The sequence below is a fragment of the Homalodisca vitripennis genome, unplaced genomic scaffold (genome assembly GCF_021130785.1).
Source record: "Homalodisca vitripennis isolate AUS2020 unplaced genomic scaffold, UT_GWSS_2.1 ScUCBcl_5496;HRSCAF=12241, whole genome shotgun sequence".
NCBI lineage: Eukaryota > Metazoa > Arthropoda > Insecta > Hemiptera > Cicadellidae > Homalodisca > Homalodisca vitripennis.
In genome coordinates, this window is record NW_025781631.1 from 1 (window position 1) to 7,634 (window position 7,634).

Consider the following 7,634-nt stretch of genomic DNA (forward strand, 5'->3'; position numbering starts at 1 on the left):
GTATGATTAAATATACTAGCCTACAGGTAAGGACTAATAAAATTAAAAATATTATTAATTTATAATTTCAGATTTCTCAGATGTACTAGAATAACTACATTCATAACACACAGTTCTGCTAATATTAATGCACTATTCATGACCAATTGTATATAATTTAATAATTCTAGTATGTAACTCGTGTGTATGTAATCTTTTGGATTTTATATGGTTATAGGAGTATAAGGCCAGAGGAATCAAACAATACTCATCAAATTAAATAATACCTTCTTTTATTTTTATATGAAAATAATTAAAAAGATATAAACTATTTAAAAACATGTTTATCAAAAGAACTATTACCACCAACCGTACCTAAACAGCGATTTAGTAGTGTTGTATTTTTCCACTCCAGCATTTATTCACATTCGTTTAAAGCAGAAAATGATGTTCTCGCTAGGTGCAGATTAGAATGAACTGTTGTTGACCCGACACTGTGTACAGACGTCTTAAACTAACGTTTATGTCCATTGCCACAGTGTACAGTGCTAACTAAAAGACCCTAGTGACAGTTTCTTATCCTGCTGTAATTTCTCCTATTTTTTTTTCAAAAATGAAAAGGTATTTTACATGTATTCCATAACTATCATGTTATTAATATAAAATATTAAAATTATATTAGGTTTGAAATAAAGTGTTATGGAATATTAGTAAATCTTAAAATTAAAGATAATTGTTGATAGCAAAGCATTTCCAAATGACTATAAAATGTATTAAAAGAATGTTATCAACATTTTATCGTATTACTGTATTAAATGGATTAATATTCATGCAGTATACTTTATTAAGTAATAATTAAATCATTTAGACGCTTCTGCATATTAACATGTGTATTGCTGATAGCATAAATTTTGCAAGAATGGTTATCTTCCTGCACGGCCTTTATTTACGTAAAAATACCTATCAGACATTATCTAAATCACCACTCTCTAAGTGTATTTTTAAAAGTAGGTTACTGGTATGTTTATTTTTATAAATTTATTTTGTCTCCAAATTTATTTTTTGGCTTGATGTATGACCCCAAATTCTTGAGATTTAGAAATTCTTGGGATGTGGGTGGTACGTACATAATTTACTCTCAAATATGGTATTAGCATTTCATTTTACGAGCTAATAAGGATAAAATCAGGAACAAAATATCATTTATTCCATGTTTTATTTTTTTCCACTCACACTTTAATATAATACAAATTATACCGTATCGATATTAAATCACATTAGATTAAGTTATATTTTAAGGTCTGTCTGAACCTTGCCTTGTTTATTAGGTTTGTATGACATTCCAGCAACAAAGTGCTCATTACAAATTTGCCATCTCACAGAACTACAGGTAAGTTGGAATTGAGTCAAATTGTTCTAACCTGTAAGTCTCCTATGAAAACCAAATTTCATAGATCTCTAATATCCAATGGATTCGGAAATTCAGCTGCAAAATACCCCACTGTATTGGCTGTTAAACCAAACAATTCAAACATTTGTTTCGTATCTGGAGATTTTTATCGCAGATTTTGGCCTTTTTTCTCTATTTTCCTAAGACCCAGATTAACAATCATTTATGTTGTATTTAGCTGAGGAAGCTGTTAAAATTCAAATTGTTACTGTCCGTGATTTGTTTTCCCGAAATAGCACAACTAAAACATTTGACCTCGATTGAACAATAGATATTTCTCCAACGGCATCTGAATTACTATTTTACAAAAGAACACTACGGGCCTATTGGAAAACTTTATTTATCTCACAGTACTGTGCACCATATATAATACAAACTATATTAAATATTATCATAAATAGCTATCATAGTTACATTTTTATTTTTATTTCTTAGTCGATGTGTTACTAACTTTTTAATTTACTCCATTAGATTTAGTAGTAATTCAATTGATAGTTTGATGAAATTCATTAGGTTTTTACTGCTCATATACTGCCCAAAACAGTGTGTACACATAACGGTAGTAATATTAAAATCAGTATTCAAAGAGGTTGTTGTGATGAAAATGTTTTCGCACCTAAAATATTAGACTACTTCTGCTGCTCTAGGACTTTTGTTTCATACTTTTAGAAAAGTGCTGTAGTATATTAGATACTTCTATTTATGCAGAAAGCAGCATAAACTACCAAGATTATCCCCGTTTGTTACTGGGACATGGAAGAATACTCTAACGAAAATTCAAAAGATTCAAATGATGCTTTGTGATGAGAAGCGACTGATTGCTTTGTACAAATTCAGCCGCTTCTGAGCAAACTATCTTTGTGTTTTCCTACAATCTTCGTATACGATCTGAAACATTCGGTATAGTCTGCGTATATTATTATAACTAATTATGAGGATGGTTTTCTGTCTTTTCTTAGCTTCTTTTTCTAAGTGTATTTATATCCGAGCAGTGTATATAGCTGCTTCGTCTGCAATTTCGTAAGGCTTTGAACACCAATGAGCACTTCTGGTTCGAGTAAATTATGTTTCTGTTGGCAATGACGAAATTTTCCTTATTGCCACGATTCAGTAAATTGGCTAAAAAGTGTATATTTTATAGCCATTGTAATTTAATTTGGTATTTGACTTTTTGTTATATTGCTGGTTTTACCAGGTTTCATGGTCAAGAAGATAATATACATACACACGACAAAGAAGCCTGCTTTTATTATGAAACTATTAATTAACAGGATTTTTAACAGACTTTAAGTATGTAGAAAAAGTTAGATAGTAACTTTAGGTTTTATAGCAGCGTTACAGACTTAGCAAGCACTCCATACTGAACATTTTCTAAAACTTGTAGTTGTTATATCTAAATATTTTCTTATTATATGCTAAATGGCTTTTGCAGAAATATTGATATAAGTAGCGATTTGCTCCTTACTCTATGTTTTTAGGACTATAAATGTAAAAAAATTAAATCTGTTGTTAAATTATATATAGCATATGGTTGTACTGTCGTAAAAGTGCGTTTACACAATGCAGAACATTTGAGAAGAATTTGATAGGCTCTAGAAGTTAATTCATCCCTTTATGATAAGAATCGAAATATATATGCACGTTATTAGATAATAGTGGGTTCTTAACGGGATTACAGGTACTTTATATTACATATGTAGATTGTATTGTCAAAATAATTACGAGGATCAATATATTACCTAACTTAATCTTTATCTCATTTAAGAGTATGGCTGTTCATAAACCATTGGAGCTGTGGGACATTTTATCGACATACGTGAGGGGGGGTACCAGACTTTTAATATAGCACGTGTTAAAAATTTAAAAAGAATCCTAATATATGCAGAACTTTGATCTAACTAACTATAAAAACTGGTATCAATGTTTGAATAAATAAAAATATTCTACAATGTACAAAATATATTTTAATACTTTTAGTTTAACAATTTAATGTATGACATATTACTAATATATTGTTATTCAATGTTGTTATTAAAATGTATCTGAAACTTATAAAAAACAGAACGGGGTTGTTTTAACCAATTTTTTACTTTTTTCAAATTTCCAACACATTTATAACTGACGTATTTCAGATTAGTACTTACTAGAAAGACATAATACTACTTTATTCTAGACATAAGATATCTACTACAGTTCTCTACGTATTTAAAATTTGATTTAAGTTGTACCAGTTGTGTAATATTCGTTCCAAAAATATAACCATTAAATAATTTGTATTTGAGGTTTACCTAAAATCATACTTAAAGTAGACCATTAAACGTTGTTTTTAGTTACATTTAAAAACTAAAATGTAGAAGAAATTTTCAATAATATATAACAATACAAAACAAACTAAAGCTACTGATACGTTAAGTTTAGACAATTATACTATTTATAAGTCGGTAAGGTTAAAGCGTATTTATTATGGTATTTTTCTAACGCATTATGAAGTTAAGGCTTTTTTTACCGAAGCATTATTTGTGACCAGAATCAATTACAAAGGATAGACGAAAGCAAACTCAGTGAGCACAGAGTTATGACGTAACAAATATAAAATTCAAATACACACCAAAGCCCAGCCACTCGATTTAACAAACAGAGCCGACGAGTGTTTGTACTTAACGGTTTTATCGCACACAAAGCAATATTAGTACTGCTGTTTTTATTATATTTAATTTTCCAAACTATTTGTACTCTACTTCATCCATTTTCTCTGTTATGATCCAAAGCTTCTAGGATTTATTGTTTTATTTAATTTAATCAACTTGTTTATTAATATTTTGTACGTGTTCTGATAAAACTTTCATGATTATCAAAACACTCTACTCTTCTGTATTTATTAAAAAAATGTAATATTATTGATAATAATATAATTACTTTTAGATTAAGTTTTCATTTTAGGTATCATGGAATCATGCTGTTTGTTTTGTAACATAGTAGTTTATATTGAATTTGTATTTACAAATAAATAACCCAACACTAAAAGCTAATCTATTTCAAGAAAGTTAGGGCGACACCGTAATCACCTTAGGAGTAACAATATCTAATGTTTATCATTTGGTGGATATGTATTTTTGTAAGTCCGTGACTATTCAAATCGAATTTCTCTTACACTATAGGAATTACACAGAAAGAGTTTAGGTGGGACACTGTAAAATAAGAGCTGGAACACTCCTACTTGGAGAAGACCTTTGAATGACTTTTTCACTAAACTGTTAGAAAACTCGCTTGCTGTAATTTCCAAATTTCTAAAGGATGTAGTAAGAGACAAATCTAACTTCTTCCATATTTGGGATTTGGATAAAAATAGATAGACAGCAGATAGATGCAAAGGATTCAACGTCAAAAATAAACCCAAATGTAACGTAAAATTGCTTTGACTGTAAAAAATATTTTTAAAAAATAATTATTACTAGAATATCTGCCAAATTGTATGTTACATACTTTTTTTGTTTTTTTTTTCGATTACAAAAAAAAAATTTCTTGACAAAAACAAGTGCTTTTTACTTCTCAGACAAATACAAATTAGCCAAACAGCCTATAAATGTTTAGCTGACGCTTCAAAGTTCATATACCTGGTAAAATGTCAATCATTATACATTGAGATTATAGTCTGTTCCATCCTTACAGTGAGATTTAGGATTACAAAAGCTAACACTGATAGCTCTGAGTGGAAATGCTCTCATTTTCCACCTAATATCATTAAAATATTCACATTACGACATAAATTAACTTACATAACAAAATAAATTGATTCCATCTGTCACTATGTCATGGAAATACATATATTCCTGACTTCGCTTTTTTTAATATCACTTTAAATAGTGATAATTCAAGTTCTTTCGTTAGCCGTCCGTACATTTATTGATCCAAGAAAAGCTTTATTTATCGTTTCTGAGAATTTTTGCACTTAAGCTTAAGCTTAGGTTTTGTCAGATAAGTGTTAATCTGCTTTATCTCTAGCACTCAGAGCCAAAAGTTTTAGTTTTTAATGTGTAGAAGTAAATTATTAATAACCGTCGTACTTCATCATAGATAATTCATAGAAATACTTGAACTGTAGAATAATTTGTTATAAATTGAGGTTAATGTTGGTTTTGTACGTTTACATATAAAAAATAACATGTTACAAGAAGCTAAAACTATAAGTACCTTTAAATTCAAATTGACACTGAAACAATTTAGTAATGTATTTATTACTAATAAAAAGCTCACCTTTAAGCAATTCGAATATGTTCTATTATAATTTATGTCCTGTTATTGTAGCTCTAGTACTTGTATTGAGGTAAGATTTGAAACTTGCGTATCCAAAAATTTTGCTTATTGATTATGTAAAAGTACGTGAATAAGCTATTTGGAAAGAATTAATATTTTTTAAATATAACACTATAGTTTATACGTATGAGCTAAAAGATTGCTTTACAACTAGGTAGTGACCCCAGTTATTATTACAACCACCCTTAGCTAAGAGCCCTAGGTTAGTTCTACATTATCACAGTAACTACCCTACCATGAGGTTAACAGTGCTGTAACTTGAGCTTTAAAAGTTTATCACATTGTGTAAATTATTTTACAATTCTAACTGTAAACTGTAAACAGTTACACAGACAAAACATTGTGGAAGTTGTAGCATCTCTTTGAAAATTCCGTTAGCAATAAAAAATTCATATATATGTAATAAAATTATTAACTTCTACGGATAAACTAAAGTTTTAAACAGAAAAGTGGAAAGACAGTCGTGGGACTTACCGACAGAAAAGACTACTACTTATGGCGAGCTATGAATATGTATTTGAAAAAGGTACGTTTTGTCCATTATTAAATTGGTGGTCATTTTATATCCAAAAAAATAACAGACACTGAATTTTTTTACAGTAAAAGTGTTCTATTTTTAAACACTTTATCAACATTGATGTAATATATTTGAATGTCATGCATTAAAATGATCACTGAATTCTAAATAATAATGTAATAAGTACTTATACATTAACTTTATTATCGTTAGTATTAGATTCTATAATTTGGTCAATACAGTTTTCACTATAATCTCGTATTTCTGATATAAAGATGTAATTGTCATCACATTCTAAAAAGTTATTTACGGTTTTTAATGGCTGAAGTAAGAAATATACACCTTGAATAATCTATTGCTAAATATTTTGTAATCAAAGTATCTATTATTTTTCCATTCCTAGTTGTACTTATATTTAGAAAGTGAATTAATTTTCGGTGGATTCATTATTATATAAATTAGTAGTTCGTAGATTCATACAAACGAAAAAAGTGATCACTGTAATAAGGAGCGGCAGTAATCTTTCACTAGCACGCTTGGATTGCCCAACCTGAGCAAAAAGTGTGACACTTAGTTCCGTGACGCGAAAAGAAAATTTTTCCGCGTGTAAAACATACATTCATAGCCCGCAAAAAAGTATTCACTTCAATAATATTTAATAACCATCAACGTTGTTAGAGTTTTGCGACTAACAATAATGCTGCCCACTTGCCTATATATCACTTACATGGCTCTAAGTTAAGACAAACATTAAGTTTGGTAAGTAAACTTGAAATAAATGTTACAAAGTTTGGCTAATATTAAAATTGTGAATCTGTATCTCTAACTTCACTTTAGGGATTACTGCAAAAGTGGAAAATCCGTAATAATACGTTATGAAGACGTCGACTATAAATATATCAAGTACTGTAGAAGACGTTAAGAGATGTCAAACTTCCAATTGGACGATTTTTGTTTTTATCAACCGGCGCGTGGATTGAAGGGTTTCATCATTACTACCTTATATATGGAGAAGTTTGGTGAATATACAGTAGATAGAGAGCAGAGGACTTTAGCCATAATCCTTACTGATAACATACTGATCATACTGATAACAAAGCACAAAATACAGAAAACGTTTCGTAATGTTCTGTCAAATCCATAGAGTGACATGTACCTTAATCGAAAAAGACGTTTGCTATATGTAAACAGTTGTGTTTAAAACTGCTCCCGATGAGGGATAGGCTTCATCGCAATGGTGCATATTTAAAAAGAGTATGCCACACAAATGTCACATAATAATCTTCTCTGGTGTTACACAGAGACAGACGTAAAAAAAGAACAAAAAATAATTTTTTTTATGCTACAAAATAATCATTAATAACAATTAGAAAA